The following is a 9827-nucleotide window of genomic DNA, read 5'->3' as shown; positions in this document are numbered from 1 at the left end:
AGGGACTGTCATTCTTCTCTCCTTGTTTTTTTTTTTTTCCTTCCCCCTATTTCTGTATATTTCCTAGGATACAAGAGAGGCTTTGTTTTCTCCAAGGACAAACAGCGGTGATGGATGGGGGAGCGGAGTCCACCTCCCTAGGGAAAACAGGGCAGGGCCGGGGCTGTGCTCGGGGCCCTGCCTTTAGCGGGGTTGAGCTGGGAGGATGGGGCTGGGAAAGCCTCGCGTAGCCCAGGTTTAAACCCGGTAGCCTGTTTTACACGGGTCAAATGCGGTCCCATCAATGCATAACTCTTTATGAGAGATATCAACGTGCTGGTTGCACGATCTTCTGTAACTGGCGTCTCTTTATTTCTGCTTAACCGATGGAAGAGAGAAAAGCCCCTTCTTGTTTCCAGTGGAGACGACTCCAGCCTGACCCGACATCCTCATCCACCTCTCTTTGCCAAGCTCAGCATCGCTGCGATCTGCAGAGGAGCCGGGCTTCCCTCTCCACGCCTTCTTCGCTTTCCTACGACCCTCTTGGAAGCCCCTCGCTGATGTCCCCTCTCCCTTGGAGCCCCAGCGCCTCCTTTCAGGTCCCTACAACCAGGGGTGGCCGCTGCCCATCCGCCGGGCGAGTCGTGTTTCGGTGTCAGCCCCGCTGTGCTGACCACGCATCGATTTTGGAGGGCTGCCCCCGCCAGCAACACAAGCCTCCTCCTGCGCGCAAGGGGCCTGAGCGTGGAAAGAAACGAGTGAGAGGTGCCAAAAAACACAAAACCCGCTTTGAGGACATCCAGCAGCCTTCTAGAAGCTCTGAACCTCCAAGCTTTAGTCAAGGCTGGTATGTTATTCTGATAGAAAAGGCGTTTCACGAATCGGCAGCTTCACGCCCGACCCTTCGCCTTTTTTCCATCATCCCTCCGAGATGAGTGACGCGTTTTTCTTTCTTGCTGAGGTTTTGCCAATTTTGCTGCCCGAACTATTTGCAAATTCGACACCGTGGATTCCCAAGTTGACTGCACAGAAGCTTTCGTATAGCTCAGCTCCCCCTTCCACTAGAGCCAGAACGCTGGTACCCTCACCAAGTAAACCATCAAGGAAATGAAGTAGAAATCAATCCCTCCCTCGCCCAAAGCAAGCGAGTCAGGGACAGTTGAATGAACAGCAAGAAGCCCCCTCGCCAAAATTCAAGCTGCAGACAAGCAGAAAGCCGGGAGTTCTTTGCAAAGAGGGCGGCACATCTCTTTAATCTTCCTAATGAGCACATCAAGGAGAGCAAATCCATCCCATCGCTTATAGCAAAGAGCGATTTTCTTTCTGCCACGTGTTTTGGAGTGTTTTTTTTTTTTTTTTTTTTTTTTTTTTTTTTACCTGTGGTGTATGACTGAGGACTTCAGTAAATCCTGTTCAACGAGCCCTCGAGTTCTCGTTCACTTTCTCCCCTCCCTTTCCTCTTTTGTTATTTCCATTTTCTCACTTTCTCCCTGCTTTTCATCCTCGCTCCCCCTCAACTCGTTCACCCATTTCCCCCTCCTAATGGCCCTTTCTTCTCGGTTGGAGTCTTCTCTGCGGGAAGCCACTCCTCTGTGTTTGGAAGATTTGCACCTCTTTGTCTCTCGGGTTTTGGTTGTGGGAAGGGCTCTAGGGCCGGAGGGATGGAGGAATTTCCTTATTTATTTCCCTTCAGGCAAAGGTCCTGGGCTCCGGCCGGGAGCAGGCGCATCCACGTTGGCTGTGGAAGTCTGAACGTTTTCTTGCTACTTACCTTTCGGATCTCTCCCAAGGAGGCTTGAGCAGGTTGTTAGATATGGAGGTGGTCAAAAAGAGGTGAAACTCGGGGTAGGAATCCCCCTTATATAACCTCTCTCTCTCCTTCTATTTTCGGCAGGTGATACCCACTCCTCAGTGGTATCAGGTATTCAGGGATTTTGGTGACGGTGTCACATTTATCTTTCCCTTAAGTAATCAAGGAACACTATTAATAATCCTTGGCACTCACCTTCCCCTGGCTGTGAAAACCTATTACCTCGGCAAACCGACGGGGGAACTTTATTGATACGGAGAGAGGCAGGAGGGCTCTTCATCTCCCATCAGACGAAGGCGGCTTCAGAGGGACCCATCGCGATGAATCAGGTTCAGCTTGGGAGACGGGACTCTGCTCAGAAGGAAAGGGCCAGGAAGATGCAACCATCCGATCAGAGAGAAGAAAAGCAAAGACATTCAGGAGTTTGTCCTTTCTTCCCTCCAGCTCTGGCAGACACTGCTCGAAACAAGAGGAAACAGCCCTAAGCTGCCTCCCGCACCTAAGGCTGCAACATTCAGCTCTCCCTTCTGGCCTTGGCAGAAGGCAGAAATACTTTTATTTTTAATTTAATTTTCTTTTTTTTTTTTTCTTGTATAGGCCACAGTCAAGATGTGGTCCTCTTTACCGCAGGGTATTCAGGGAGGTGCTTCCTGCAGGCAGCAGCGAGCTCTGTTTTGGTAGTGCTGGTTGTTCATCCTTCCAGGGGCATCCAAAATTTCTGATCTGGGCCTCGCTGGACAAGAAATCTAAAAAATTTACAGCCTGAGCTTACCTAGGAGAGGCGGAGGGTTCTAAATGAAGAGTTACAATATATACAGGCATAATAAGTTGACTGCAAGCTTTTCAGCATATGAATTCTCTTTATGCCGAATTGCATATTTGGGGGAAACATACCTTTGAAGATGCTTCTATTTTCTACTCTATCAAGCAATAGTAACAATGCTAAAAATGCCATTGAGACCTGTTCGCGGCTCTGTAATCCACCTGGGGACACTTTTCTTGATCTTTAATGTTTTTTTTTTTCTTTTTTTTTTTTTTCTGGCAAGGGGAAACATTTTACAAAGGACTGTGAATCATATTTATCTGGAATATATTCTTAAGTAACAAAATATCTTTTCAGTTGCAGGATGCAAAACCAACAGCTGGTAGGTTAAAAAGTGACCAAGGCTGTTGTGATACAACTGAAATTATCTTCCAGGAAAGGCAGGTGCTGCAAAACTGAGATTGGATTTTTCTATCTTGATTAATTGATCCTAGAAGCGAGGAAAGATAATTGAGGTACGTATGGGATTAGAATATTTAAAAATATTTTGCTAATGCCAGCGTCATTTTGATGCCGAGTTCTGTGAAAAATTGGAAATTCTTCAGGAGTTTTAGATAATTTCAAAAGAGGGACGCTTTATTGAATCAAATATGACAAGGGTTAATTTAATCAGTTTAATATTCTCTCTCCTGTATATTTGTATTACATTTCCTTTAGTGGTCTTCGATTTTTGCTTGTGCTACAGTTAGTGAGGAAAGTGATATTACATTTCAGGTAGCCTCCTTTCTTCCTCGCTTTGACAAACACTCTCTGTGCCCTAGCGTAGAGAAGGTGAGACTTTGTATTTAATTACCTTTTGAAATCACTGATTCTTGTGGGTTCACAAACGGTGTGCTGCCTTTGGAGCAGTATGATTCACAGTACGCTGTTAGCTGCGTTCAGTGATGTGGAGTTTGCATTACGCTTTCGCATATTATACACCTTTGATGTAGTACCACGATTAGATTCTGGTTTAGAGATACCAGCATCTCGTGGTTATTAGCAGGATGCCACATTTGAAATGTGCTACCATGTGGTAGCAGGCAGAGCAATATTTCCCTCTTATCTTCTTTTGGCAGCTTAGAGGGGATATGGATTGTAGGACTGTCTTTTTGTCCACCAGTGTGACTTCCATTTCTGTCTGATCCATTGGAATTAGTGCCTTTGTCCACTGGTGAAAGGAGAGCAAGTGCAGAGCTAGCCATGATTCCTCTGTGTAATTCAGCCGTGAGAAAGGATTTCCACTAATCAGGATAGCTTTCTTATCCATTTACTCAATTCCCGCTAATGCTTATTTACAAAGAGAAGCAGACTTATGACCTCCTCGGGCAGATAGTGAGGTCTGTGTTATATGTCAAGATGTCAAGTATCACATTAATTAAAATGTTTGCTCTTTTTTTTTGGGGGGGGGGGGGAGAAAAATACATTCAAAATCTGATCCTTCTAGGTTATTAGTACAAATCTGGCTGAAGCTGAAAGACACAGCATCGTGGCAACAGGGCATCTGATCACTGAGAGTTCACCCATGTGAAGTGATAGAATTTAGGAAGGATGTTTGTCTTACAGCAGTCATCATCTCAGTCAGGTTCATTCAGGAAAAAAAAAGGACTGGGCTTCCCCTTTGAGATACTTAGACACTGCGGAGCTAATTGGGACTCTCATCCATTTTCACTTCTTTTTTTTCACTTCTGCCACACAAACAACTGTGATCTGAGTAATAAGGTGCTTCGAGTCCATATCAGCCAATGTACCTCGAATTTTTGGTCTTAGCATCATGTGCATTACTGGCACTTTAAAAAGGAAGCTTATCCTGCTTCTATCTTCTGCATCTAGTACATGTAAGCCATATGACATCCCTTATTTGAAAGCATATTCTAAAATTCAGAGGTTTCATTGATAAAAAATGTGTCTTGGTTGCCAGTTAACATTTCTCCTATATTTTTAGCTTACCAGTCTTTCATATAATTTTCTGTATTAGTCTTCTTTTTGTACTGTCTTTTTCACTGTTTATGCCTTCCATTTGATTTTACAGTTATAACATCCTCCAGTCCTTGCGTTAGGTGGGCTATGGCCTCTATAAAGAATTATCTGTTTTACATCTTTCCTCATGAATCAGTCTCTCTAAACCTGTAATATTTTTTTTCCTGTTTGTTTTTGGTATTCTCACAGTTCTGTTGACATTTTTGTGGTACTGTGGTGCCCAGCATAATACAGAGTTACTTTGCTATCTGAGCTTGTAAAGTATTCTAAAATATCTGCTATAGTCTCTAACCTGTTCCTAGGTTATAAGCCAAGAATGATAAATCTGGTTGAATTTTCTGCAGTCCAAGACACATATGTGCCCATCTACATTGTATTTAGATTTGGAAACAACTCCCACAACCATTTAAAATCTTAAAATAAATAAATAAACAAATATTGCATGCCTGCTGTATATTTCAGAACATCTTGAAGCATTTTATAGTCATCATTCATTATATGGGAACCGCTTCATCTTCCTCTACAGCAAAGCTCAGCAGACCTCACCTAAGTTTAGAGGCAGCATAGGAATCCTTACAATGGCATTATTTTCTTTGGTGTTTTCCTTGTACATTAGGATGTAAGTGGATGCTTCTTCCTCCTGCTCTTGCTGTCAAACTTGCTCCTTCTTACAGTATCCCTGGTATATAGTCCTCTTTCATATTACTTCTAAATAAAGGAAGGAAGAAGTGTCATCTTGCTGTTTTTCTTATCTGAAATGAGATGCTTTAGCTGCTCCATATAACCATAAACCATACAATATTGGGGTTCTGGATTCTAGAAATGCTGTACCAAAAGTCTTTTGGAGAAGTGGGAGTGAATATTAGTTTTAATTAATGTAACACAACAGGGAGTTATTAGGAAGATGAAATATCATTGCCCACATTAGAAGTTGTCCAGAATTTTAGGGCAAACCTCTCCTGGAGAAAGGAGCACTAAACCTTTCATATTGGTGAGTACAATTTGCAACTTTTTCAAAGGATGCATATACATAGTAAAGGATGTAGCACCTATTAAATGTATTCTGGCAAACTGTTTGCCAAGGATTTTGTGGTGCTGATAGCTTTAATGTGTTGAAGAAGGGAATAGTCAGATTTGTGGAAGAGAGCTCCAGTGAAGGTTACCAAATTTATACAGGCCACCTCCAGCCTGGGAAGTTCCTGAGCAAAAGTGGTTGGGATTTGGAGTAGGATTAGGGAAAAGTTTCATAATGTGTTTGCCTTTTGCTTACATTGTTCCAAAGGCTTTTATATATGTCCATGGTTAGCGACAGGATTCTGGGCTAGAGGGAACTTTTTCCTACCCTGCCCTCCCCCGCCCTCCCCCTCCCCCCTTCCCCGCCCTCCCCCTCCCCCCTTCCCCCTTCTCCCTTTTCTTTTCTTATGATCCAGTGTGGTAGTTCTTAAATTATTTTCCTTGGTGTAGTTTATGATAACCACGTGTGTGAAAAGTGGAAGGATCAGGTAGACAGAATGTATGTGAGAAATGCATCAGTTAAAAGAATGACTCACGGTATCCATAGGAAAAAAAATGTTTGATTCCTAATAAAAAAACAGGAAACTTCTGTCCTTGATTACTGTGACTTTTTGCTTATATGCTGCTTTTTGCTTCTTATCTGTGTTCTTTAGGCTGCATATGAGCATTCCTGTTCAGGTACACATATATTTTACGATACTAATTTGTGACTGAAAATGTCAATTGTTTTGTATACTAATTATCATTTTGTCCTGCCAGATGTAGTATATAAGACTGCTTCAGGCTTTTTTAGCTTCTATTACTACTTAATAGTCCTTGCAATGAACTGTTATTTGGTTTGCCTGATAGAAGTTTGTACTCCTAGGATCCAGTTTTAGTGGTTCTGTTTTTACACGACTCCTCTGATAATTGGCTCAAAAGCTGAAAATAGCAAATGGCTACAACAGATACCCCAGAGGCTAGAAGTAGGTCACTAATAGTCCATGCCACCATTGAGTTTTGGGAATTCCGCAGCTTGTATTGCAAATTATGTGGAAAAGAAAGTGAAATGTCATAAGCTGTATCACCCAAAGGAGATAATACAAATAAAAACCAGTGATAGGTGTTTCTATGTAAACCCCCAATGAGAGCTAGGCTCAGATTACCAAACAAGAAAAAGCTAGTGCTGAAAGAGCAGGTCTGTGCATCCTAACACCTTAGAGCAACGCTCAAATGGATACTTACAGCAGGAGAAAAAAAAGCTGTTAGTCCCAGTGGGAAACCCTGACCCCAGGTTAAGAGGATGGAAACAGTTGGTTTTCTTTACAAGACACTCGTGGGTATCAGACATTTGTCATAACTGACACTCTGGTGTTGTTCACACTGGGATGGATAAGCCCATGTAATTATTACCACAGGGGTTATATTCTAGGAAAATTAGCACAGCAGAAAGATGGCTTCATTACTTATTCCCATTTATAATAGACTGCTGGTAGGAGAGCAGTCGAAGCATTTAGATCAGGGAAAACAGCTTTTGGGGAAATATGACTTCAGTTTTAGCAATTGGAATCCTGTGGTAAGCCAAATTTTGTTAGTTATTTACTAATGAATCTGCTGGTTTTTATTGGTGTTTGTTTGTTTTTGTTTTTCTCTTACGTTTTTATAATTTGTTTCAGAGTTGTTAGTGCACAGTGAGATGTATTTAAAAGTCAGAAGTTTGTAAAGGATTTATATATTTCTGGGTAAACTGAGTAGAAATAATTCCATAGCAGTGATGCTTAAATGGCAAGTTTGGGCTTTCCCTGCCAACCTCTCAAGTGGAAAGTGCTGGCTAAGAAAGTCTATAACTAACATCAGAAAAGGAGCACAGTTGAGTCAGCTGTTTGTTTATTGTCAATATTTCATTAGAAAAACAATTCGTCCATTTACAGAATTGGTAAATGGGATGTCTTCTCAGGTTTAGGTCATGATTTCAATCCAGCCGAGGAGAATATCAGTAAATAAAAGTAATTATTCAGTAATATTATTTTAGTCACCCTGATGAAATGAATTCAGCAGTCCCACTTCAGATGTTAATATACAGATGCACACAAAACAAACTTACTGGCACTAAAGAAATATCTCCATGTAGTTTGCAGATTGAATCAGACTCAGACACTGAATTCTCCTATACTTTCTCTCCTTTATCTCTTTAGGTTGCCTAAAGGGAGGACTGCAGGAAGAAAATCTCTAGTTTTACTACCTGTACTTCTCACATGAATGGACCTGCACTGGTGTTACTGATCCAGCAGCACTCTCTTCTGCTGAATCTGGGACTCCCTTGGTTATATATAAAATTGAAATTTCTAGCTTATCTTTTGTAACGTCCTTATTCTCTTGTCTTCTCAGAAGAAAATTTATCAAAGAAAGGCTCTCCTGCATATTCCTAAAGGGTAATGACATCTTCCCTGACATTACCAATGTAACACAACTTCTTACAGTTCTTTTTTAGACATTCCTTTTGCTAATAATCTCATCACCTTGTTAATAATCTTATGTAGGAGGATTTCATTTTTTCCTAGGTAGTGTGAAAAAGTTTTACATGATTTACATGATCTACACTATTATTTGAAAAAAAATAATATTGGACTAAACCATGTTATAAAAACTCACAGTGCCTTTTTGCATTCTTCACATCTGAACTGATGCTCATTATGGGCATATATTTTGTTCTTGGATGTTAATATTTTTGGCCACCTCTTATATAAATTATTGCTAGGCCTTTTTGCACCTCACCTTTCAAAACAATGTGAGTCTTTCATGTTTAGGTAAAAGAAATGTAATCTAGAAGTGGAGCATCAAATGTAGCATGTGGTACAGACTTGACTGATATGCAACAGAGCTTTTAGCTTGTGTTGTGGTGTTTTCACAGCCATTTGTAACAGGCAGTAACTCCTAGGCACTTTGAGTTTTGATCTCAGTGGGACACTGAAGCTGTTGTCTTGAAGAAGAGTGAGATATTTTCAGTAAAGGGATTGTTAATATCTTGCTTTTGGATCAAGCAGAGGCTTGCAAGATGAAAGTGATGTGCTATTCGGCAGCATTTTGCCTCTTTGAAATGTATCATCTCTGCTATTTTTCTGCGCTTCTGCTGACATTTCTCCCCTCTACTCTGAGGAAGAGAAAAACAAGTAGCAGGTCATACTGAAAACCCCACTAATCTTTGAGCTAGTTTACCTCCATATCTTCCTTTACTTGTCTGACTCTCTTGGATTTTTGTTTTCCAACAACACTTTCTCCTGTTAAAGGGCAGAAAACGTAAACTCCAACAGATTAACTGATTGCATGAGACCACACAATATAGTGGTCTTATGCAAGGAACTGAATATTGCATCCTTTCTTGAGACAGTATCTTCAATAATGAAGCATCCTTTTGTCTTTTTTTGTTGCTTTGGATCTTAATCATGAGAAATACAGCCCACGAAAGTTTTACTTGGGTGGAGCAAGGGTATCCTCTTTCACAGAGAGGATCTGTTTGCTACTCAGCTTCTCTGCTACCAAGTTCACCCTGTGTACCACACAGAATATGGTCTCTTTTCAATGGGGCTTCCCTTGCCTTTTCTTAATAGAGATGGATTTTTTTTTTCTAACTATTAACATTAGTCATAAGCATGTATAGTATAAAAATGCTTAAAGCTGTATCCGCGGGAGGCAGGGGAAGGAAAGTGGCTCTTCTTTATCTCAGGAGAGAGAAAGTTTGCTAATGCCCTGTGAGGGAATGACAGATGATTTCTCTCTCAGGTTACACATGCTCTAAATCCTCTTCACCATTTCTCTCCAGCAATGGGGAGACCAGATGCTACTGTAACAGCACAGAGCTTGTGCGAATCCTTTACAAGGACCTTTTATTACTGCTATGAGTAAAAACAAGTGACTTGCATAGCTGTTCTCTATTTTTAGAGGGGTTTATGTTTCTGAAGGACATATTTGGTCCCCTTACGTGGCTTTGGATAGTTTTCTGTTGGTGACTTATCTTTTTTTCGTTCTTTTAGTGATATGGGAGGACGAAGGTGGGAGAAAGCTAGCGTCTGTTTCTCTGAGCTGTTGTGATGGAATTTGTTAACCTGACATTTTGTATGCTGTGATGTGCCCAATTCCCTTTCTAGCTGTTTCTAGTAGCTATGGGGATACAGACAGCAGAAATCACACTTCTCACACACACTTTCTCTGCTGAAAAAAAAAAAGCTGGTGAAAATGATAGACAAATGATTTTGGAAACAAATC

The 9827-nt window shown here is 41.3% G+C and overlaps 1 long non-coding RNA gene across 1 annotated transcript in view; it reads left to right on the top strand.

Annotated features, from left to right (window-relative positions):
* Positions 1–9827, top strand: part of LOC310901917 — a 42391-nt gene that overhangs the window by 19488 nt on the left and 13076 nt on the right. Inside the window, exon 6 of the long non-coding RNA XR_014586303.1 lies at positions 2910–3067. This is a non-coding gene — a long non-coding RNA (uncharacterized lncRNA). The remainder of the gene's footprint in view (positions 1–2909; positions 3068–9827) is intronic.

The sequence above is a fragment of the Anser anser genome, assembly GCF_964211835.1.
Source record: "Anser anser genome assembly, chromosome: 1".
NCBI classification, from domain to species: domain Eukaryota; kingdom Metazoa; phylum Chordata; class Aves; order Anseriformes; family Anatidae; genus Anser; species Anser anser.
The sequence above is the reverse complement of the archived record's forward strand: the minus strand, read 5'-3'. Positions and strand labels throughout refer to the sequence as shown.